The sequence below is a fragment of the Hypanus sabinus genome, chromosome 3 (genome assembly GCF_030144855.1).
Source record: "Hypanus sabinus isolate sHypSab1 chromosome 3, sHypSab1.hap1, whole genome shotgun sequence".
Classification (NCBI taxonomy): domain Eukaryota; kingdom Metazoa; phylum Chordata; class Chondrichthyes; order Myliobatiformes; family Dasyatidae; genus Hypanus; species Hypanus sabinus.
The window spans coordinates 86,006,484-86,032,785 of record NC_082708.1 but is presented as its reverse complement, the minus strand read 5'-3'; the positions used below and the strand labels follow the sequence as shown (position 1 = coordinate 86,032,785).

Sequence of the window (26,302 nt, the reverse complement as noted above, 5' to 3'; positions counted from 1 at the left end):
ACAAGAGCAAGGATGTCCTTTTGCATTTGTACAGGGCCCTGGTGAGACCACACCTGGAATATTGTGTACGGTTTTGGTCTCCAGGTTTAAGGAAGGACATTCTGGCAATTGAGGAAGTGCAGCGTAGATTCACTAGGTTGATTCCTGGGATGGCAGGGCTGTCTTACGCAGAGAGATTGGAGAGATTGGGCTTGTACACACTGGAATTGAGGAGATTGAGAGGGGATCTGATTGAAACGTTTAAGATAGTTAAAGGATTGGATAGGATTGAGGCAGGAAATATGTTCCAGATGTTGGGAGAGTCCAGTACCAGAGGGCATGGATTGAGAATAAGAGGTCAGTTATTTAAAACAGAGTTGAGGAAGAACTTCTTCTCCCAGAGAGTTGTGGAGGTGTGGAATGCACTGCCTCGGAAGATGGTGGAGGCCAATTCTCTGGATGCTTTCAAGAAGGAGCTAGATAGATATCTGATGGATAAAGGAATCAAGGGATATGGGGACAAGGCAGGGACTGGGTATTGATAGTGAACGATCAGCCATGATCTCAGAATGGCGGTGCAGACTCGAGGGGCCGAATGGTCTACTTCTGTACCTATTGTCTATTGTAAAGACTTATTCCAGTTCACAGCCCGGTCTGTACAGTCCAGACTCCGGATCTTCTGGCTGTCCATTGTTTCTGTTGGGCTTAATCACAGGCACCTGATTCTCATATTGAGGCTGGAATATAAGTAGCTCTGGGTTCAAGTGTGGTGGCTGGTTTGTCTTGTCAGTATCCTGTCCTTCTTGGGTAAGCCAGGCTGTCTCTGCTGTTACCCTGTGGCTGGACTGTTCCCTTCCCTTCACCTTCCTCCTGGAGCCTTGTCCTGCAACCTGTGTCCTTGCCCATTCTCACTGTCAAGTTCTACCACTGGAGCAAGACTGGAACCTGGTTGTGTACAGATAATGAACTGTCTTTCATTATTTGGAACTGAATTTGTGTCCATGCTTTTGCTAGGTAGGTCTGGATGTTTGCCACTACCTATTGTTGGGAATTGTCTTGTTGTCTTCAGCTTTCTGTGTATGAATACTGGCCCTATGTCCTGTTCCCAAGGAGGGGTCCCAGCTCTGTGCTCTGTGTTCCTGTTCTCCCTCAACCCAGGCTTTGTGTTCCCATTCTCCCTTGACCCAGGCAAGTCTGATTTTCATATCCTCATCCAGCCCTGGAATCCTGTGACCTGCCCCCACATCAAGTCCTGTTGCCTTGCCACATCCTGTCCTTGCCTAGATCTGGAGTCTGAGTCCTAGTCAAGACTCAGTTTCTGGGTCCCTGTTCAGTCTCTGGCTTGGAGTCCTTGTCCAGGTTCTAAGATCCTAGTTCCTTGTCCAGGTCACACTTTGCTACTCTAGTCCTAGCCCAGGCCCTGTATTCTAGTCTCATCCAGGGCCTGTGTCTTGTCCAGTGTTGTTTCTTCCCCAATTCCCTTGCTTTCTTGACACAGCTAGTCCTATCCCTAGTACTTCAACGTCTGTGTCTTGCATTTGGGTCCATTCCCAATGCCCACCTTATAACAAAGGCTTTGCACAGTACTGTTTTTGTCAATGTGGAGCAGGCAGTGGGTTTGTAAATCTGGTGGGAGTAAAGAATTTTGGGAATGGAGGAGGTGGAGCACTGTGGGAGGGGTGTGGACAGGTGGCACAGACGGAGAGCCGGGGTGGGAAGTAGTGCAGGTGCAGACACACCCAGCCTGAGACATCTGGCAAGGCCATTTGACTCCCCAAAAAATTGGTTTATTGATCATTACAGAATGTCTCTCTGGGCCTTCCTGCTCCCTCCCCTCTCCCCTCTCCCTTCCCCTTTTCCCAACCAGGATTCCCCTCTCCCTACCCCCTTCCCACTCTCAGTGCACAATAGAGACCCATATCAGAATCAGGTTTATCAACACTGACGTATGTCATCAGGTTTGTTTCTTTTGGTGGCAGTAGTGCAGAGCAATACAAAAAATTGCTACAGACTGTGCAGAAGTCTTAGGTACCCCAGCTATATACTGTATATGTGCCTAAGACTTCTGCACAGTACTGTAGGTTTAGAAACTTTTTACTTATCATTTCTTTCTTTATACTTGTACAAATCATAAATGCAGATCTCTTTATGCTGTAATCTTTCCTTTCACAATTCCATTTGGATTTCTTCTTTAAAAATCCCTCTTCACAAGATGTTTTCATCCCCTGGCCATTTTAGCTGAGTTTTTGATAATAACATGTAACCTAAACTCCTCTTTTTTAAAAAAAGCGCAAATTAAACAGAAACATTTGAGTAGTGTCTGGTTAGTTGTTGTTGTAAAGCAGCATCCATGAAATAATATCCTTCATAAACAAGAACTGAAAGGAACAAAATGTGCTTCTAGGCCCTTTAACAATTCTCAATATCATTTTCAGCTTCAGTCACTCTAATAAAACCATTGTCACTTAATATCTTGCTAGAGTTGATTAACCACAGAGATGGGTGCTGGCATTTTTACTTTCAGAAAAGGCTATGGAGGTTCAGCTTGTTAGTTACACTCTAACAAATTTCTACAGCTGTACTGATGAAAGGATCCTGTCTGGTTGCATCGTGCTGTGGGAAGGCAATTCGAAAGTGCAGAAGTTGCAAAGAACAGTAAACACAGTCCAATACATCATGGCTACATCCACCCCATATCCCAACAAATGGTAGTGTCAACAGGACAGTGGAAGGCAACATCCGTTATACGGAAGCCTGAGGTCTCACACCACCACAACAGCGGGAACTATTTGGTTCTTGAACCGACTGGCACATCCAAATCATCAGTTTAACCACACCTTGACCATTTTGATCACTGCAAATACAGTAATTACAGCACAAATATTCTAAGCAAAAACCATCCTGGATGTATTTTATTTGGAAAATGACCAACCTCTAAGAAATCAAAATGCTATGTGGAATATTCCCATTATTTGAGTCATAAATGTCATCTTTGTGTTTATTTTAGGATTCATTAAATCATGAGTTTATCCCAGACAGCATTTCTGAAGTTAGTCTTTGCCTGCATCTTCAAAGGTTTAAAGGCAAAAGATGGGAAGAATTTCTGAAAGTGAGGTGACCTTTGCACCATGTCTCTTGAGAAATTCCAAATAATCAGACATTTAGGTATCAAAGCCCTTTTCCACACAAACAAACTAATTCATTTGATAAAATCATTCAGGTTCTGTTTCTGAACGGAAGCTGTGGTTTGATATAAAACAATAGACAGTAGGTGCAGGAGTAGGCCATTCAGCCCTTCTAGCCAGCACCGCCATTCAATGTGATCATGACTGATCATACACAATCAGTACCCCGTTCCTGCCCTCTCCCCATATCTCTTGACCCTGCTATCTATAAGAGCTCTATCTAACTCTCTCTTGAATGCATCCAGAGACTTGGCCTCCACTGCCTTCTGGGGCAGAGCATTCTACATATCCACCACTCTCTGGGTGAAAAAGTTTTTCTGCATATCAGTTCTAAATGGCCTACCCCTTATTCTTAAACTGTGGCCTCTAGTTCTGGACTCACCCATCAGCGGGAACATGCTTCCTGTCTCCAGTGTGTTCAATCAGATCCCCTCTCATCCTTCTAAATTCCAGTGTATACAAGCTCAGTCACTTCAATCTTTCAAGATATGACAGTCCCGTCATTCCAGGAATTAACCTTGTGAACCTATGCTGCACTCCCTCAATAGCAAGAATGTCCTTCCTCAAATTTGGAGACCAAAACTGCACACAATACTCCAGGTGGGGACTCCCCGGGACCCTGCACAGCTGCAGAAGGACCTCTTTACTCCTATACTCAATTCCTCTTGTTATAAAAGTCAGCATGCCATTAGCTTTCTTCACTGCCAGCTGTACCTGCATGCTTGCTTTCATTAACTGATGTACAGGAACACCTGGATCTCATTGTGCTTCCCCTTTTCCTAACTTGACTTCATTTAGATAGTAATCTGTCTTCCTGTTCTTGCCACCAAAGTGGATAACCTCACATTTATCCACATTAAACTGTATCTGCCATACATTTGCCCACTCACCCAACCTGTCCAAGTCACCCTGCATTCTCATAACATCCTCCTGACATTTCACACTGCCACCCAGCTTTGTGTCATCAGCAAATTTGCTAATGTTACTTTTAATCCCTTCATCTAAATCATTAATGTATATTGTAAACAGCTGCGGTCCCAGCACCAAACTTTGTGGTACCCCACTGGTCACAGCCTGCCATTCCGAAAGGGACCCGTTAATCACTACTCTTTGTTTCCTGTCAGCCAGCCAATTTTCAGTCCATGTCAGTACTCTGCCCCCAATACCATGTGCCCTAATTTTGCCCACTAACCTTCTATGTGGGACTTTATCAAAAGCTTTCTGGAAGTCCAGGTACACTACATCCTCTGGCTCTCCCTTGTCCATTTTCATAGTTACATCCTCAAAAAACTCCAGAAGATTAGTCAAGCATGATTTTCCCATCATAAATCCATGCTGACTCGGACTGATCCTTCTGCCGCTATCCAAATGTGTTGTAATTTCCTCTTTTATAATTGACTCCAGCACTGACATCAGGCTAACCAGTCTATAATTCCCTGTTTTCTCTCTCCCTCCTTTCTTGAAAAGTGGGACAACATTAGCCACCCTCCAATCCGCAGGAACTGTTCCTGAATCTATAGAACATTGGAAAGTGATTACCAATGTGTCCACAATTTCTAGAGCCACCTCTTTAAGTACCCTGGGATGCAGACCATCAGGTCCCGGGGACTTATCAGCCTAAACGTACAGTTAAGGCAATTGTTCAACCACACAGAAGTAAAACATGTACATAAGCTGTTCACTTGTTAAGGGTGTTCATGAATTTGCCTTTGTCTGGATTTGTTTAATTCTCATTTTTAAACTGCCACAAAACAGCAACCACGGAAGTAAACTGCAGTCTGAAAGAAGTGTAAAATCTGTACCTATTGATGTTTGTTTTACATATAAAAGTTACTAATTTGTACATATTGATTTACATTATGGTGTCCAGATCAATGTGGCTATTGGCAAATTGGTCAGTGGGTTGTACTTTCTCAGTGTCAGTGAACACTTCCACAAATATAACAGGGAGCATAGCAGATCCATTGGTGACAAAACTTTGGAGCTCTTAGTAGAAAACTCTAAACTTAAATCATTATATCAAAAAATATCCAGGAACATAATCAGTGAAGTTCAGGAAACAGACAGTAATCAAAGGATATACACTCACTGGCCAATTTATTAGGTTACCCCATACTTAATAAAGTAGCCACTGAGTGTATGTTTGTGATCTTCTGCTGCTGTAGCCCATCCATTTCAGTGTTTGACATTCTGTACATTCAGAGATACTCTTCTACGCACCACTGTTACAATGTGGGTTATTCGAGTTTCTGTTGCCTTCTTGTCAGCTTGAAACATTCTGGCCATTCACCTCTGACCTCTCTCATTAACAAAATGCTTATGCCCACAAAACTGCCGGTAAATGGATGTTTTTTGTTTCTTGTACCATTCTCTGTAAACTCTAGAGACAGCTGTGTGACAATCCCTTGAATCTCAGTTTCTGAGATACTCAAACCACTCTATCTGTCACCAACAGTCATTCCATGATCAAAGTCACTTAGATCACATTTCATCCCCATTCTGATGTTTGGTCTGAACAACAACTGAATGTCTTGACCATGTCTGCATGAGTTGCTGCTACATGATTGGCTGATAAGCAATTTGCATTGATGAGCAGGTGTACAGGTGTACCTAATAAAGTGGCCACTGAGTGTACACAGTCATATCAACATCCTAGATATAGAATCTGACAGCCAAGAATCCTCACCATCTGGGACACATCTTCTCGTTACTACCATTGCAGAGCTGGTGCAGCTGACTGAAATCCCACACTCAATACTTTAGGAACCATTTCTGCCGTCAGATTTCTGAATGATCCATGAATGCGTAAACACTGCATCTTTGCACTGACTTTTGTCTTTATTTGTTTGTTTGGTTGGTTGGTTAGTTGTTTAGTTTCATGACATATAATAACTTTTATGTCTCTGATATTTTATTTTTGATTTTCCTGTTAATGAAATAATTTATCCAGTGTAATCTAGAATGAATTCAGATCTGCCTGAAAAAGTCTAAATAATTGCCATCAACAAATTGGTTGTAGTACCAGCGGAAACACACACTGTACCACTGTTACACTGACATCAAGAGTGCTTACTGTGCTATTCCACACCCTCACTTCAGAATGTCTACTCACCTGTCTGTACTTCTACTCCCTGAGTATAGGCAGAGACTGAAAAGTGCAGCACCAATAGTGGGGACCAAGAAAGTATGGACAAGGGAAGCACAGGAGTGCCTACAGGTCTACTTTGTATCAGTATATTGAACTGTATTCAAGGATTCATCTTCAAATCTGGATGAATATACTGCAGTTGTTCCCAATGTCATTAAAACCTGTGTGGATGAGTGTGTGCCTACAAAAACTTGCTGTACATTCCTGAATGAAAAGCCGTAGATGAACCAGGAGGTACGTCATCTGCTGAAGGCTAGATCACTGGCATTCAAGTCTGGCGACCCAGGCCTGTACCAGAAAACCAGGTATGATTTGTGGAGAGCTATTTCAAGAGCGAGGAGACAATTCCAAGTGAAGTTGGAGGCAACATTGGATGTACGACAACTCTGGCAGGGTTTGCAAGACATCACTACCTACAAAGCGAAACCCAATAGCATGAACGGCAGCGATACTTAACCTCCAAATGAACTCAACACCTTTTATGCACGCTTTGAAAAGGAGAACACAACTACAGCTATGAAGATCCCTGCTGCACCTGATGGCCAAGTGATCAGTCTCAGAGGCCAATGTTAGGCTTTCTTTAAAGAGAATGAACCTTAGCAGACAAAAGGTCTTGATGGAGTACCGGTAAGGCTCTGAAAACCTGTGCCAACCAACTGGCAGGAGTATTCAAGAACATTTTCAACTTCTCACTGTTACGGGTGGAAGTCCCCACTTGCTTCAAAAAGGCAACAATTATACCAGTGCACAAGAAGAATAATGTGGGCTGCCTTAATGACTGTCGCCCAGTAGCACTCACATCAACAGTGATGAAATGCTTTGAGAGGTTGGTCATGACCAGACTGAACTGTTGCCTCAGCAAGGACCTGGACCCATTGCAATTTGCCTATCGCCACAATAGGTCAATAGCAGATGCAATCTCAATGGCTCTTCACATGGCTTTAGATCACCTGGACAACAAACACCTACGTCAGGATGCTGTTTGTTGCTCAGCACTTAACACCATCAGTCCCACAATCCTATTGATAAGCTACAGAACCTGGGTTCCTGTACCTCCCTCTGCAATTGGTTCCTTGACTTCCTAATCGAAAGACCACAATCTGTGCAGGTTGGTGATAACATCTTCTCCTCGCAGACAATGAACACTAGCGCACCTCAGGGGTGTGTGCTTAGCCCACTGCTCTACTCTCTGTACACACATGACTGTGTGGATAGGCATAGCTCAAATACCATCTATAAATTTGCTAATGACACAAACATTGTTGGTAGAATCTCAGATGGAGAAGAAAGGGTGTACAGGAGTGAGATATGCCAGCTAATGGAATGGTGTTGCAGCCACAACCTGGCAGTCAATGTCAGTAAGACAAGAGCTGATTCCGGAAGGGTAAGAAAAAGGAACACGTACCAATCCTCATAGAGGGTTCAGAAGTGGAGAGAGTGGGCAGTTTCATTTTTCTGGGTGTCAAGATCTAACCTGTTCCCAACATATCAATGCAGCTATAAGGAAGGCAAGACAGCAGCTATACTTCATTGCAGTTGAAGAGATTTCGTTTGTCAACGAAGACACTCAAAAACTATAGATGTACCATGGAGAGCATTCTGAAGGGGTGCATCTCTGTCTGGTTTTGGGGGGTGGGTTGGGTGGTGGTACTGCACAGGATCAGAAGAAGCTACAGAAAGTTGTGAAATTAGTCGGTTCCATCCAGGGTTCTAGCCTCCGTTGTATTCAAGACATCTTCAAGGAGTGGAGCCTCATAAGGCGACGTACATTATTATGAAGCCCCACCACCCAGGGAATGTCCTCTTCTTATTGTTACTGTCAGGAAGGAGGTACAGAAGCCTGAAGGCACATACTCGGCAATTCAAGAACAGCTTCTTCCCCACTGCCATCCGATTCCTGAATGGACATTGAACCCATGAGCACTACCTCACCTTTTTAAAAATATATAATGTCAGTCATTACACTATTTTTAATCTATTTAATATAGATATAATTACTGTAATTTATTTATTTTCTTTCTATATTATCATGTACTGGTAACAAATTTAATGACACATGCCGGTGATTATAAACATGATTTTGATTGTGATCTAACAAAATCCTGCTGATTTGCAACTCCTTCATGAAATGTCTGATTTATTTCCATGAAATGTATTGCTGAAGAGGAACAGATCATTTCAGCTAGATGATCTTGCGGCACTGAAGCTGACCCAAAATATTATCTCTGCTTCCCTCACGGTAGATGTTGCCTGACCCGTTAAGCACCTCAAAAGTTTGTTTGATGTCTGATGCAGTTTTACTTTTGCTTCTTGAATTCTGCAAAGAAAGTCTCAAGCCTCAAAACTGGTGTGTTAATGCAGAACTGTGGCATTCACCCACACCAGTTCATGTTGTGTCAGCTTTGATGCACAGTAGAATTTACAGCATCTTGCATTTCTTACTCACTATCATCTCTTTATACTCCCTCCTTCCTTAAGCAATGTTGAGGTTAATTACATTGACTTTTTTTTCTTATACAATTGAAATTGCATTTTGTTTGGGACATACTCCATTGATTGTGTTTACCAATAGTCAGTTTACAAAGTTGATCCTAATATGCAAATCTCTCAGGTACAGAGAGAGAATCATCCTTTAAGAATCTGGCAGTTTTGCACCTTTTCATGCTGCTTTCTCTATGACTGCGGACATGACTACTTGAGTGAGTGGACACAAGAGGTACTGCAGATGCTGGAAATCTCTTCCACCAATCAACTTCTCAGCTCTTCACCTTCTTTCCCTCTCCTGGTTTCACCTGTTACCTGCCACCTTGCACTTCTTTCCCCTCCCCACCTTGTTCTGCCCTCTTCATCCTTCCTTTCCTGTCCTGATGAAGGGTCTCAGCCAGAAAAGTCAACTGCTTATGCCCATCCATCAATGATCTGCTGAGCTCCTTCACATTGTGTGTATTACTTCAGTGAGAGACACTGTCAATTCTTGCAGCATAATTTCACCAGGAATTTTCAACGTCTTCAGCTGATTCTTTAACCAGACTTTAGATACAACACGGAGTCATATCATCTGCAGAAATTCTCTGGTGATTCAGCAATAGTTTGGTATATAAAAGGAGGGTGGGTGGGGGGGGGATGAATACAGGGTGGAGGACTTGGTCAAATGGTGCAAGCTGAATCATCTGCAGCTCAACATCAGTAAGACAAAGGAGATGGTGATGGACTTTAGGAAGACTGAGCCTGCACTGCTCCCTGTTACTATTGATGGTGAGGACCTACAAGTACCTGAGTGTGCACCTGGACAACACACTTGAGTGGAGCACCAACACAGACTGTGTATGAGAAGGGCCAGTGTCGCCTCTACTTCCTGAGGAGACTGAAGTTCTTTAGAGTATCTAGGCCTCTCCTTCATATGTTCTATCAGTCTGTTGATGCCAGTCCAATCTTCTATGCAGTGGTGTTATGGAGCAATGGCATCGACATGGGTGATGCCAACACACTCAATAAACTGATTAGAAAGGCTGGCTCTGTTATAGGTCCATGGTAGAACAATTGGGTTCTACAGAAAATCCTGGCAATTCTGGAAAATTTCCCACCCTTTACATGCCACTTTGGCTGAACAGAGGAGCACTTTTATAATAGACTAAGACAACTGCGCTACTCCAAAGAGCACTGAGGTAATTTGTAGCCATTAGGCTCTATAACAAGTCAATCTATAGCTGGGGACCCTGTCCTGTTAGACTGTTTGTGGTAACTTATTTTTTATTCTTTCTTACTTGTCCTAATATTTGTTTATCTGTGCAATTGTAATGTTACTGTGACACTGTAATTTCTTTTGGGATCAATGAAGTATCTATTTATCTGTTTATCTAATCAATTGCCTCACCAGAACAATGTGACCAAGTATTCATATCTGTGAAGCTGATCACCACCATCAACATTATATGCCATGTGTGTGATGCTGATAATCATGGTCTCATGATTGGTCCTTTTTCTTTCTTTCTTTTTAAATCTTTTTATTAATTTTTAAACAAACATAAATGAAACATGAATACAAAGTGTTTGAGAGTACATAATTGATAGTTTAAGTAGACATTCAAATATATAATAATAAATATATATAGCCTCCCAAACTCATAGTATTTATGAACAAAAGAAACAAAAAGAAAAAAAAAACACCCCAAAAAAAGAGAAGAAAAAAAAACACTAACATGGGCCGTTGCATAATGTTAAATACATACAGTAGTGCCAATAACTCCGAACCTCCATCCAAATAATTAAGGATAATAAAAGTGAGGTTTAGGAAAAGACAATTTAACTCATATGAAAATGTTGAATAAATGGTCTCCAAGTTTCTTCAAATTTAACTGAAGGATCAAAAACAACGCTTCTAACTTTTTCTAAGCTCAAACAAGAGATTGTTTGAGAAAACCACTGAAATATAGTTGGAGGATTAATTTATTTCCAATTCATTAAAATAGATCTTCTAGCCATTAATGTAACAAATGCAATCATTCGTCGAGATGAAGAGGATAAACGACTATTATCCACCATTGGTAAACCAAAAATTGCAGTAAAAGGTTGCAGTTGGAAATTGATATTCAGAGCTCTTGAAATAATACTGAAAATATCTTTCCAGTAATTTTGTAAACAAGGGCAAGACCAGAACATATGGGTCAATGAGGCAACATCAGAATGACATCTGTCACAGGTTGGATTAACATGAGAATGAAATCGAGCAAGTTTATCCTTAGACATATGAGCTCTATGAACAACCTTAAATTGTATTAGAGCATATTTAGCACAAATTGAGGATGAATTGACTAATAGTAAAATTTTTTCCCACTGCTCAGTGTATATAAGACAATGAAGTTCTTCTTCCCATTCCTTCTTAATTTTTTCTGATACATCTGGCTGTATTTTCATGATCATATTATAAATGACAGCTACTAAACCCTTTTGACAAGGATTCAGAGTTAAAATTCTTTCCGTAATATCCAATGGACATAGTTTCGGAAAAGACTGTAACTCATTATACAAAAAAATTCTAACTTACAAATATCTAAAAAAATGGGTTTTAGGTAAATTATATTTATTAGATAGCTGTTCAAAGGACATAACACTATCATCCAAAAACAAATCATGAAAATATGTTATACCTTTTGTTTTCCATAAAAGAAAAGCTTGATCCATAAAAGAGGGCTGAAAGATCCTGGCAAATTTTTCTACGGAAGTGGTTTACTATTGCCTTCATCTGGGCAGTTAGAGGTAACTGCAGCCATTATCAATCCTCTTCGGAAATTGTCTGCCTGGTCTCAGTGGTTGCATAACCAGGATGTGATATGTACCAGCTGCTCATACGACCATCCACCACCTGCTCCCATGGCTTCAAATGATGCTGATCGGCGGGCTAAGCAGATGCCACACCTTGCCCAAGGGTGACCTGCAAGCTGGCAGAGGGAAGGAGTGTACCTCCACCCTGCCACCCCTATGAAGCTGAATAATTCGACAATTTAGATGCAGTTAACAGCAATTTCCACATTGCCATGAGTTATATCCAGTTGCAGTGGCGTGTGAACCTGGAATAATGTCTGACTTCTCTCTGTAGGTGAATGACACCTTCAGTGGCACACTTAGTGCAGAGTTAGGCTGCTTTCACATAATACAGCCAATATATTCTTTCTACTTAGAGACGCAGCTTGATAATAGGCCCTTTCAGCCCAATGAGCCTGACACTGCCCAATTACAATCATGTGACCAATTAGCATACTAACTCTTACATCTTTAGGATATATGAAGTATCTTCAGCACCCAAAGGAACTCTACATGGTCACAGGAAGGACGTACAAACACCTGTCATCCTGAATTGAACCTGGGTCACTGGTGCTGTAATAACACCATGTTACCGTGTTGTCCAACTTTATGATTTTATAGAAATCTAAGGACTAAAATGCATTCCAAAAAAACCGAGTTTTCTAATATCATTACCCAACATTGAGTTTGCTAGCCCTATCTCAGTAATGTCAGAAGGCAAAGAGTGGTTGTAGATGGGTCATATTCTGCATGGAAGTCGGTCACCAGTGGAGAACCTCAGCAACCCTTACTCTTCGTGATTTTTATAAATGACCTGGATGAAGAAGTGGAGGGATGGGTTAGTAAATTTGCTGATGACACAAAGGTTGGAGGTGTTGTGGATAATATAGAGGGCTGTCAGAGGTTACAGCGGGATATTGATAAGATGCAAAACTGGGCTGAGAGGTGGCAGATGGAGTTCAACCCAGATAATTGTGAAGTGGTTCATTTTGGTAGGTCAAATATGATGGCAGAATACAGTATTAATGGTAAGACTCTTGGCAGTTTGGAGGATCAGAGGGATCTTGGGGGCCGAGTCCATAGGACGCTCAAAGCAGCTGTGCAGGTTGACTCTGTGGTTAAGAAGGCATATGGTATATTGGCCTTCATCAATCATGGAATTGAATTTAGGAGCTGAGAGGTAATGTTGCAGCTGTATAGGACCCTGGTCAGACCCCACTTGGAGTACTGTGCTCAGTTCTGGTCGCCTCACTACAGGAAGGATGTGGAAGCCATAGAAAGGGTGCAGAGGAGATTTACAAGGATGTTGCCTGGATTGGGGAGCATGCCTTATGAGAATAGGTTGAGTGAACTCGGCCTTTTCTCCTTGGAGCGACGAAGGATGTGAGTTGACCTGATAGAGGTGTATAAGATGATGAGAGGTATTGATCATGTGGATAATCAGAGGCTTTTTCCCAGGGCTGAAATAGTTGCCACAAGATGACACAGGTTTAAGCTGCTGGGGAGTAGGTACAGAGGAGATGTCAGAGGTAAGTTTTTTACTCAGAGAGTGGTGAATGTGTGGAATGGGCTGCCGGCAACGGTGGTGGAGGCAGATATTATAGGGTCTTTTAAGAGGCTTTTAGATAGGTACATGGAGCTTAGTAAAATAGAGGGCTATAGGTAAGCCTAGTAATTTCTAAGGAAGGGATATGTTCAGCACAACTTTGTGGGCTGAAGGTCCTGTATTGTGCTGTAGGTTTTCTATGTTTCGATGTCAGTTTTGTGTCATCCAAACAAAACCTTTCTTTTCACTGCACCATTGCTTTTATTGCTATTTTTCTAGGTGCAGCGATGATGTACTTTAGTTCATGAAGCATGAAGTAAATATTCAGAACAATTTCCACCCCACTGTGCTTTGAGAAACCAAAAGGAATCCAGTGAACTTGTAAGCCAGCAATGAAATAAAGGAAGGGAATGGGCTGCCTGCCCTGTGCTCTTGCTGCACATCTACAGAGAAGTAAGAAACTCAGTTTCACAAAGTCTAACTTTGTAAACATTAATGCTCATTCTATTTGATAAACCGTAGTCTTCCCTATCTAAATATTCTGACGGAATCGTGCTCAATGCATTAGGTTAACATTCCCCTGAATAGCCAGCTGATTAATTCACTGACACAGGGCAAGAGAGAGCAGTTTCACAGACTTACAGCAAAGGAAAAGATTATGGAGTCACAGATTACTGTGTACCAAATCAGTCCCTTCTCCCATTGAATCCATGCTGACTGAATCTTCTGCCTAGTCTCACCTACCTTCACCCAGACCTTATCCCTCCAAACCCATCTCATTCATGTACTTTCCTCGTAAGTACTGCAATTGAACCAGCAACTACCACCTCCACTGTCAGCTCATTCCACACTCACCACCCTCTGAGTAAAGAAATTTTCCCTCAGATGACCCTTAAATATTTGACCTTTCACCCTAGACCTACTGAATGACCTTTAGTTCTAGCCTCTCCCACCCTGAAGGGAAGCCATCTGCATGCATAAACCCTTCAAGACTTTCTAAACCCCTCTAAGAATTCCCTTATTCTCTTGGACTGCTGGGAATAAAGTCCTAACCTATTCAACCTTTCCCTATGACTCACGTCCTGAAGCCCTGGCACCATTCTCATAAATTTTCTCTGCACTCTTTCAGGCTTATCAAATCTTCTCTGTAGATATGTGTCTAGAATTAAGAAAAAAAAGATAGTGCAATCAAAGAAGGGTCATGCATCATCAAACTGTCTTGAATTGACATGTAGAAAGCTCGGGAAGTGTGTTGTAAAAGGACATAGGGAGACAATAAGTGAATATCGATAGTTTAAGTAATGTACAAGGGTAAATATCTGGGAGTAAGAAGTGCAACAATGTGAAGGTTTTCATTGTGGGGAGGGGGAATTAAAATGTACATTATCTAGAATTTAAAAATCACATTAGAGAGATTGCAGAGCATTGAGGTGCAGATAGATTATGTGCCCTAGAGCATGATTCATGAATAGCTAGTATGGTATCAGAATGCTTTAGATTAATAGTAGCAACTGGTAAGATATTTAGGGAGGTTATACTTCACTTAGGTGGAATACGTATTGGCAAAACTACATCTAGAGTACTATGTATAGTATTGATTGCTTTACTTAGGATAACTGTTAAACATTTTAAACAGTTCAGGGAAACTTTGTCAGACCAATACCGGGGATAGGTGGGTTGCCTCATGAGGAAAAGTTGGACAGTTAGACATGTATTAACTGAAACTTAGAACAACAGTGACATAATTGAAATTATCTTAAGGGTTTTTGACAGGGTGAGTGTGAAGAGCATGCAGCCTCTTTTAGAGGAATCTAGAGCTAAGATTCTGAACCTGAAATAAAGGTTTTAACTATTTAAGACAGAAATGATGAGATTTTCTTTCCTCTCAGAGGATTGTGAGTCTTCCTCACAGGCAGTGGAAGTAGAATGGCTGGTTGTTTTTCAGAGATAGGTAGAGAGGAGGGTTACTATTGATAGACGTGAATGTAGAGCTGACACTACTGTGAGATCGGCCATGAGATTACAGAATGGCAGAGCATGATTGAGAGTGCTATGTGGAGACTAATTTGAAAGTTCATAAATTCATATTCACAGATGAGTATTGTGTATGAAAAATGGAGAGGGTCCAGGACAAACTTTGGCAACTTGCAAGAAAACTGTGGGCAGGATTGGTGCCAAGTGCACATGGGAACAAAGTCTTCCCAGTGAATATCAGGAATATCTCTGATCAAAATGAATACTAGTTTAATTTAAATATAAAACACCTAAATCAGAACAAGTCAATATATTATAACATAATATTATTATAATATGTAATTAAATTTAAAGTGGAGTTGCAAGGGAATTGTAAAGCAGATGTGTTTGCCTGTGTAGGCATGGACAGCTTCTTTGAGTAATCACTTGAACAAATTGTGTTCAGAACTAGAGCTAAGTACAAGAATGCTTTGCCATTTAATAACCTCATGGTTGTTGTGAATGTAATCTCAGCTCTGCATTCCTATCTGTCAATTGTTGAAGTTACAGCATTAGTTAAGGGCTAAGAATAGATAAGGTTGACATAATCTTTCTGCAAAATATTTTGCATTCTATAATCTTTGGTAGTCTATTGGAAGTTCTGATGCTATATTATTCAAATGCTCATATTTATGCCATTTTATTTGTAGCATTTTCTAAGGCTTTAAAACAATTCTGGGTAGTACTGCTCTCTGAGCCTTGGCGAGTGTTCTCCCACCTGGATGGGTTCAAGGCAAATTCAGAAGATGTGAAAGAGATAATTACTTATATTGTGGACATTGACTCTTTGTCTCAGTATCTCAATTATAAAATAGAAATATTCTAAATTATTTCAGTGGGTGATTTAGATGCAGATCAGAAACGCTGTCATAGGAAAGTTGCATCCATCATCAGAAACCCTCACCACCCAGACCATGCTCCTTTCTCACTGCTGCCATCAGGTAGAAGGTACAAGAACCTCAGGACTCACAGATCCAGGTTTAAGAACAGCTACTATGCCTCAACCATCGGGCTCTTGAAGAAAAGGGGATAGCTACTATACACTCACTTGCCTATGCATTGAGATGTTCCCACAACCAAGGATCTCACTTCAAGAACTCTTTATCTTGCTATTTCATGTTCCTATTATTTATATTTGCGTTTGCACAGTATGTTGTCTTCTACCACTGTACTTGATCTTCTGCTGATCCTTTTATACTTATTATTCTACAGATTTGCTGAGTATGCCTGCAGGAAAATGAATCTCATGTACTTTAATAACAAAATTTGATTTGAACTTTGAAAAGAAGAGTTAAACACTTGTAGAGGCCACGTCCTTTATTATTAATACAAGAGAATCTGCATTTGCTGGAAATCCAAAATAATGCATACAAAATGCTGGAGGAACTCAACAAGTCAGCTAGCATCTCTGGAAAAGAATAAACAGTCGATGTTTCAGGCCACAATCCCTCATCAGGACTGTAAAGAAAGCGGGAAGAAGCCAGAATAAGAAGGTGGGGAAGGGGAAGGAGTATAAGCTAGAAGGTGATAGGTGGAAAAGATAAAGGGCTGAATGAGAAGGAATCTGATAGGACAGGACAGTGGACCATGGGATAAAGCGCACCAAGGGAGCTGATAGTCAGTTAAAGAGAAGAAAAGAAGTGAGAGAAGAGCTAGAGTGGAGAATGGAAGGGGAGGGGGAAAATTACTGTAAGCTAGAGAAATCAATATTCATGCCATCAGGTTGGAAGCTGCCCAAATGGAATATGAGGTGTTGCTTCTCCTCACAAAGTGCCTCACTGTGGCAGTAAAGGATGCTGTGATCTACATGTTAGAATGGGAGTAGGGATTTGAGTTAAGATAAATTCCTACTGACAGTCATAGTCATAAAAAACAACAGCACAGTAACAAGACCTATGGCCCATCTTGTCCATACAGAACCGTTAAAAATGTCTAGTTTCATTGACCTGTAGCTGGACCATAGCCCTCCATACCCCTCCCATCCATCTACCTATCCAAACTTCTCTTAAATGTTAAAATTGAAATTGTATCCACCACTTGTGCTGGCAGCTCAGTCCACACTCTCATCATCCTCTGAGTGGAGGAGTTTCCCCTGATGTTCCCCTTAACCATTTTACCTTTCACCCTTAACCCATGACCTCAAGTTGTCACCTCAGCCAACCTCAGTGGAAAAAGCCTGCTTGCAATTACCCTCTCTAGACCCCTCATAATTTTGTATGCCTCTTCTGGTTCCAGTTTAAACTGTGCTACTGAAGATGCACAACAGTTTATTGGCAAATCATATGGCAGGGCCTTCAACTAACTACATTATTTATGACTTTTTTCTGAAGCAAATTGTGGTAAACTATCCCTGCAGACAGGGAGGAGGCAGGTGGAGGTGAGGTTGGATCGGGTGATGAGCCATGCTGAGGCAATGTGAGGCACAACGTGTCTGAGTCAGGGTCACAGATGGAGTTCGTATTGCTGTCGGAGATGGAGTGAGTGATTAGGAGAGGAGTCGATGCGGAAGAGTATTGGTACCCGCCCAGCTCACCTGGGCGAGGTTGGATCATTCCGAGCGCCGAGCCGATTTGGTGAGATTAAGAATGACTTTGGATGTGTTGCAGCATCTGGATCCTAGTCCTGGAACATGCCACTACTCAGTGCTTGGACAATTTAAATGCCAGCACATTTAGACCAGAAACCAGAAACCAGAATGCCGGATATGGAGGTGAGGGTGAGGCTGATTCTGCTTTTCTCTCCTCAATGTTATTCCTTTCTCCGTGGCACCAACACTGTGAACTGATCTGGCTGCTGTGCATTCTTGCCCTGCTGGTGTGACCAGCTGGGGACTGAGGCTTGGGCCTACTCCAGCTATTGATGTCAGGCTCACCAACCTATAAGTTCCTGGAGCTTTATTCTTAGAGCCTTTCTTACACAGCAGAATAACACTGGCTATCCTCCAATCCTCCGGTACCTGATCTGTCATTAAGAATGATCAAAATATCTCTGCAATTCCTGCACCTGTCTCCCACAGGGTCTAAGAGAGCACCATGTTGGGCCCTGGAGATTTGTCCATCCTAGTTCACCTTGAAACAGCATACCCCTCTTCCTCGGTAATCTGTACAGGGTCCGTGACCTTACTGCTGCTTTACCTCACTTCTATACACTGTGTCTGTCTCCAGAGGAAATACAGATGCAAAAAAATCCTATTAAGGCCTCCCCGTCTGTTTTGGCTCCATGCATAGATTACTACTCTGACCATCTAGAGGTCCAATTGTGTCCCTTGCTATCCTTTTGTTCTGTCGATCCTCTTAGGGTTCTCCATGTTGTTGGACAGAGCAAAAGGGCTCACTAAAGCAGTCCCCCAATCTACACTGGGTCTCATCGATGTAGATAACTTCTACTAGTAAGTTGTTTATTCATCTGTATTTTCAGTCTGCCCACACTCCCCTTTCACTAACACAATTTGATTATGTTCATATAAAGTTTGGAGAGTTTCAGATGATCAAATCAACTGTTCCAAAATTGTTGCTAGTGCCTGTTTTTATCCCTTTTACTTTGTGGAAAAGACCGTTTGTTACAGTGGCATTTACTCTTTATTTTCATGGAACAATGTAAATTAAATCGTAGACAGATATAAGGAAATTGGGAGTTGGTAAAAGATGGTGAGTTTGAAATCTACCCATTGAAGTAAAATACCAATGAATAATCAATTTAGTAATCTTTCACTGTTTTATGCTGAATAATGCAAGACAAGTGCAGAACAAACATTTTCCTGTATTTCAACTGTCTTGATTTAAATAACATGGTATAATTGGAACACATTAACATGTTTAGAAGCCTGCATTGAAGCAATCTTAATTATTATTCCCATATCATTTAATTACTGGTGGATGGTCCTTTCAGAATAATTCTGCATTATCAGCAGCACACATGCAATTTCAGTAAACCATCATATAATATGGTGTAAATATATTGGAAAATAGTTTGCTTTCTCCTTCAATGTTTGGCATGGTTCAGTAACTTTAATAAAATCATATGATTTCAAAAACTCTAATGCTGTTAATAATTCATTTCATTGAGGCACAAGGGGTGTGAATCTGGCTCCACAAATTTGAACTGATCAAAAGACAAATGAAAATGCAAGTATCAAAAATCCAACACAACACCAGAATAATTTATGTCACTGCCATTATGTTGATAGAAATAAAAATTGGAAATGCTGGAAAACTCTGCAGACCAGGTTGCGGCTGTAAAAGGAAAATACTGAAGCTGAAGGTGATGACTTTCACCTTTAGAAGCTCAGGTCCGCTAGTGGATGAAATCACTGAATAAGTCCTTTGTATTGGAATTGGTTGCAGGGGTAGATGGTGATGAGAAGGTTGTTCGGCATGCTTCACATGAGCATGTGCAGGATCTGAGCATGATCCAAACTATGAAGTAATGCAGGAGAAAGCATTTCACAAAGTATGTAAAGATGAGATATATAGACTAGAAGAGTGAGACCTACTGGTGCATGTTCATAGTTCCTTTAAAGTATGTAGATGGAGTGGCTTGTTTACCTTCATCCAGAATACTGCAGACAGAAATTGGGGCGTCATGTTATAGCTGTACAAGACATTGGTAAGGTACATTTGGACTACCATGTGCACTTTTGGAGGCCATCTACAGGAAGGAAGTCTCTAAACTGGAGAAAAACCTGTGCAAGAAGACTTATAAGGATTTTTTCCAGGACTGGACTACTTGGATTATAGGGAGAGGCTGGTGAGGCTAGGATTTCTTCCTTGGCGTGTAGGAGGCTAAGAGGTGACCTTATAGAAGTTTATAAAATCCTCTGGGGCAAAGATAAGGTGAATAGTCAAAGTCTTTTCCCCAGTGTAGGAAAGGCCAAAGCTCAAGGCATAAGTTTAAACAAAAAGGATTTAAAAGATTCCTGAGAATAATACTGTACTGTATTTCTTTCAGACAGAAAGTAATGAATAAGCTGCCAAAGGAAGTTACTGAGTAATGTACAGTTACTACATTTGAACAACATTTTGTCAGATACATTCTAGGAAAGGTGCAGAGGAACATGGGCCAAAAGTAGACAAATTAGATTTATCTGGCAACTTGGTTGGCATGCACAAGTTTTACCATGCAGAATAGCATTGTATACCTAGGACTCTATGGCTTCATGAATGTGGAAATCACATGAAGACAACTATTGTGTATGTAATATTCCAGTCATATTTGAGTAATTTTGTATATATATTTTGGTCAATTAAGCTTTCTTGTTCACTTAAATAATTCATTATGAGTTATATGTATAAATACGTGAATTGCATTCACCATCGCACTACCACGTGCTCAGCTTGCTTAAAAGTAAACTCAGTTAGCCTTACATTTTCGACTCTCGTGTTTTCCTTTAAACTAATTTAATGCTTTGAAATTACAAAACATAACAGCTTCCATGATGGGAAGCACTGGAGCTTTCAAATTTGTTTAATAGAAATAATTTAGCTTGGTATTATTTGGTAGTTTGGAACAAAGGTAGTGTTTAAAGCATTTGTTCATTTTAACGGTGAATAAAAATCCTGTGTTTAAATTTGAATTCCCATGCAAAACAGAGCACAAAATCAGCAGAGCAATAAGTGATCCTGCTCAACGAAGATGGATTAATGCTTCATACATCAGATCTTTACTGAATCCAGAACACCAGAATCATTACTATCATTGTGGAGAGAGATGAAATTCACCGAGACACAGTAGCTAAAGTATATTAATTCATCAGAATGAAAGGTAATAGAGTGACCATAAATGAACTGTAGTTCAATGCCCTTTGACTGGAGGTGAAAGATTAATATCACCCCATTTGCATAATGTTGCAGAAAATGAACTAAACACAAAGAAGATTTAATTGTATTGACACTTCCTCAGCCCTTTGGCCTCCGAGTCTAATATTCAATGAATCAAGTGAGTTCCTAAGATACCTGGCTTTGCTTCAGAGAAACCTCCTCTCCCAGCCAATAGCATCCTGATTATTGAGGGAATAAAGGCCTTTATGCTTCATAAACAGCTTGCAATTCAGATTCTGGGCTTGAGTTCAGTCTATATGACTTGAACCTTGAAGTTGCCATAAGAACCGAATTAGGCTATTCAGCTGCACCATTTGATCTTGGTATATTTATTTCCCCTCTAAGCCTTATTCTTCTGCCTTATCTTTGAAACCTTTGATGTCCTCCCAATCAAGAACCTATCAACCTCTGCTTGAAATGTACACCTCTCAGAACCTTGTGGTGTCGCCCATCTGGTTCAAGTGATATATCTAGCTTCTAATCGTTCCACTTCCCAGGGACCAACTGTCCCCTGACACACTCAGATTTCTGGCATGGTGCTGGTGTTTTTCAGTGAAAACTGATGCAAATACTTAAGAGTTCATCTACCAATTCTTTGTTCCCTTTTACTACCTCTCCATTATGACTTTCCAGTATCTACACTTCCTTCTATTTACTCTTTATAGATCTAAAAAATATTTTGGTGTCCTCTTTTATTAGTTTACCTTCGTATTTCATATTATCTTCCCTGTTGCATTTTTAATTGCCTTCTGTTGGGCTTTAAAAGCTCCCAGTCTTCTAGTTTCCCCATTGATTTTTGCAATATTGTTGGCCCTCTGTTGCTTTTATGGACTTCATTTGTCCACCATGTTTGTTTCATCCTTCCTTTAGAATGCTTTTTATTTGAGATTAACCGATTTCTTCCAAATGTATTTTTTTTTTATTTATATAGTGATAGTGCACAGAGTTGGCCCTTCCATCCCTCCGAGCCAAGCCATCCCAGTAAATTCACTGGGTTAACCCTAACCTAATCATGGGACAGGTAACAATGACCAATTAACCTACCCAGAGTGTCCCAAGAAAACACAGGCACTCCACGGGGAGGATGGACAGAGAGTCTTTACAGAACAGCATTGGCATTGAACTCTGAACTCTAGAACTCCCTGAACTGTAATAGTATCATGAATTACTGCCATCACCTCCGCTAGTGTCCCCTTCCAATCAACTTTGGCCAGCTACTCTCTTACGCCTCCACAGTTATCTGTACTCAAATGTAATACCAATCCATATAGTGTCTCTCTCTCAAACCACATGATGAATTTGAACATATTATGATCACCGCCTCCTACAATTCCTTTACCTTAAGCTCCCTAATCACAATTCACAACACCTAATCCAGAATTGTAGCTCAACCACAAGATGTTCTGAACAGGGAACTCATCAGGGTTCAGCACCTACCAGATTTTCCTGAACAAACTGCATATCGATACCCCCAGCAACCATAACATTGATCTTTTTCATGCCTTTTCTATCTCCCTTTGTAATTTGTACCTCATCCTGGCCATTGTTCGGAGATCTGAATATAATTCGCATCAAGCTCTTTTTCCTCTTGTGTCTTCTTTACCAATCGGAATTCTCCATCGTCTGATCGCATGTTGCTTCCTACTTTGCATTTGATACAACTTTTTTTCAAACCAATGAAACCACCTGCCAACCGCCTATCCTTTCAAAACCTTGTGTATCCTTGAATGTTAAGCGCCCAGTTGTTATCTTTCAATGACAACACTGATGGCCACATTGCAATACCTGCCAATTTCTCACTGCATTGATGCATTCAATTATAACACCTTCAGTCTTGTATTCAATATGTTGCCTGAAGTTAAATTATTAACCCTTCATGAACTTAATCATATTCTTTATTCTGAAAACTTTAGTATCCTCTTACTGCAATCTCCTTCCCTTTCACTTTATTCCTGTTTCTCCACCTTCCTCTGGCTACTTAAGTTAAAGCCCTATCCAGTGATGCTAAATCAGAGGAAATCACTCGTCTTTGAGTTCAATGCTTTAATGACCTCTGTGTTGTTATAGTGACCACTGAACCACAGGATATAATATGGATATGGCAATGGAACAGAAGTGCTTCCCTGAGTAATCCTGAGGCTTGAATGCTGAGTGTAAAATTGACTTTGACCTAGACTGACAGAGTTGTTGGTGGGAGTGTAGAGTTTAATCTGCAGAAAGATATCGGCTTGATAAATCTTAGCCTCTGTCAAAATTGCTGCTCCTTGAACCCTGTAGACACTGTGCAAGATAAAAACTGTAGGACAGCATCTTTCCTTGCACTTGTCTATCATGGTTACTCTTCAGACTCCTGCATTTAAAAGGTGTGTTAAACAACCGATGTCATGCCCAGGGCTAATTCAGTTTGGGAAGCGGGTGAGATGACTTTCTCGGGGGCCATGAAATAACCCATATCAGATTCAGAATTAAAATCAGCTTTATTGTCACTGATATACAGTATGTTGTGAAATATGTAATTCTGCAGCAGCATTTCAGTAGAGTCATCAAAATCACTGTATCACAAAAATAAGTAAATACTATCAAAGATGAAGAACAAGGCCATTTTGATAGCTTCATGAAACATTCAGAAATATGATGGTAGATTGAAAGAAGCTGTTCCTAAAACACTGTGTGGGTCTTCAGGCTCTCATATGCTCCTCTTCAAAGGTAGTAATGTGGAAAAGAGCACGTTCTCTCTGGTTGGGATGGTTGTACCCCATGATGGGTCCACAGCCCTCCGCAGCCTCTTGCGATCCTGTGCAGTGGAGGCTCCGTACCCTCTGTGTTGCAAAGCAGTACAGCGTATCAGAATAAACTTCTTAGCCAACAAGCTTTAAGATGCAGCGACAGTGAGCAAGGTCAATGAACACAGATGGAAGAAAGCTGAAGTGTCCTTAACCCTGCATTCTGCCTTCAGATTTATGTCTGAGTTTGTGTACTTCCAGATGGAAAACACAATCACAGAGCAGAGAACACAATACGCCCAAGCACCATGCAGGCTGTAGTCAGGGGTATTCGAGATAGATGTCAGGAGGTATTGACACAGATAGGACAATCCGTCCACTTGGCTCAATTTATAAATTCATCTCTTAAGTGGTACATTTATATTTGATTGTGACCATCTAAATTGTACTCTGAATAATAAAACATTGGATCCATTTTAAGGTTTTTGTTATTAAAATGGTATTACTAATTATTTTGTCCAGTTAAAGTTCAACAGGTTCAGGTTCCAATAACATTTGAACCATTTATAAAAAAACATATGGATGTGTTTATAGGAATACTTATTAATTATAAAGCTTTAGTGTATCTGGCAGTAAGCCCCTCAGGCACAGCTGTGTGCTGCTGTTTAGCCCGAAAAGGCCTTGTCTCGGTGAGATCAGAAAGTGGTAATCACTTTGTCAATGTGATATGCTCAATAGCAACAGTTTTTTTGTGTGTACTAAATTGATGCTGGCTGGTACTGATATCGGTGTTTCCAAATTCAGGAGTGAACAACACAATTTATCAGGTTAGAATTTCTTTCTCTATTTTAGTGGTTGTAAAATCATTTTCCTTCATTCACTTCACAAAAGGAGTTTACTAAATTACAAAGATTGTTGGGATAACCCAAAATAATAAACAAATGCCCATTCAACAGCAACATTTAACTATTGCTTTGAAAAATAAAAATCCAGTAAATGTTTTTATATACAAATTGGTAGTTTGGGGAGTAAGTCAAAAAAAATCCTTTGAATATTGGCAGGTAGGAATCTTGATTACAAGTTTTATTTCTGCAAACATTGAATGGAATTCATGAAATTACACCCACTCTTTTTTGCATAATTAAATACAATAAAATGAATTAATAGCTGTATAAGAATTACACATACAGAGATATTGTAATAACAATAAATTATCTATACTTGACCTCCATCAGCTAGAAGTTCTTCTTTAAAAAGACTAGAACTAATCTCCTGGAGTATTGTTTATCAAAAATCTGAAGCGCAGTTCTGAAGTTCAGCTGTTGATACTAAGCAGTGTTTAAAACTCAAGTACTAGCTAGAGAAATGGTTCAAATAGCAACCACTTGGGAGTTAGATTCATGTAATCGTCACCTAGGTCAATGAGAGGGCAATTGCAACTGCTTGAAAATGCATTGCTAAAATACAAGGAAACTAACATGACTTTTTCCTAAGATATATGACTTTAGGAATAATGGATTTACAGTGTATGTATTATAAGTTTAAAACAAAGTAAATATGTAAACTGTACAACATGATATGAAGTGCACTCAAGTAGTGGAGCGATTATTTTAAAGAAACAAAACTATTTAATGTTATTGTTATTTGAGAAAGAATAGCGCTCACACTGGAATTGTACTGGTCTGAGCCTTGCAGCATGTCTTAGATACACAAAAACAAATTAACATTTCTAAAGCCAAAACATGCAAAGCACAGGAGTGCTTGTTTCCAGAGTTCGAATCTGAGCCAGACAAGGGAGTTCATTGTTTTCACATCTCTATTGGGATCATTTTTTCTTGATGTTCCTTTCCATTCTTCACTAGATGTGAAAGCTATACAAAAAAGAAATTCTTCCAGACTCTAGAATCTATGGGAATAGGGCATGTGACGTCCATAAATGTCTGGTGGGACCTGCTCTGTGTTTTGTCTAAATTCCCACAGGATGCTCCTTCAGTAATGGTTAAATTACCACAAATCCAACAGAGACAAGACACCTCCTTATTTATTCCACATTTCTCAATTCATTGATTGAAATTATTATTTCTTCAAATTTCTTTAAATTTGCTGCATCATGTTACTGATATAAGATTGTTCTCGAATGCCATCAAAGGTCTCTGCATTCCAATCATGAGGTCAAAGCAATTTGGAAATATTGTTACCATCTTTCAAAAGACATGAATTGAGTGACTAATTTGAGGAATGCACCTGAATTCATCCATTGATAAAGACTGTTCAGTAGAGGAAGATTCTCACTCTCCAAACATTAATTTCTTGCTTGCAAAGTACGTAAATGATTGAGAAGAATCTAATGGTTTTCTCTTTAACTTTAAATCAATTTTCTAACCAGTTTTTAAATGAGCTTCCTTCCTATTTTCCTGTCCAAAGGCAAAGAGAGGCTGCCTAAACAGGAACATTGAGACTCTACACCCACGTGCCAGTCTACATCCAATTGTAATCTACCAGTGGACCAAACAGGAACATTGAGACTCTACACCCACATGCCAGTCTATGTCCAAATGGAACGTATTAGTGGGCCAAACAGGAATATCTAG

At 40.4% G+C, this 26,302-nt stretch overlaps 1 long non-coding RNA gene across 3 annotated transcripts in view; it reads right to left on the bottom strand.

The window, feature by feature from the left end:
* The window catches only part of LOC132391492 (uncharacterized), a 267,485-nt gene that overhangs the window by 25,732 nt on the left and 215,451 nt on the right, over positions 1 to 26,302 (bottom strand). The window contains exon 4 of one of the 3 annotated variants that reach the window (XR_009511249.1): positions 23,635 to 23,807. The exons of the other annotated variants lie outside the window; for them this stretch is intronic. This is a non-coding gene — a long non-coding RNA (uncharacterized LOC132391492). Of the gene's footprint in view, positions 1 to 23,634; positions 23,808 to 26,302 lie in introns of those variants that run through there. 3 annotated transcript variants of the gene reach the window in all.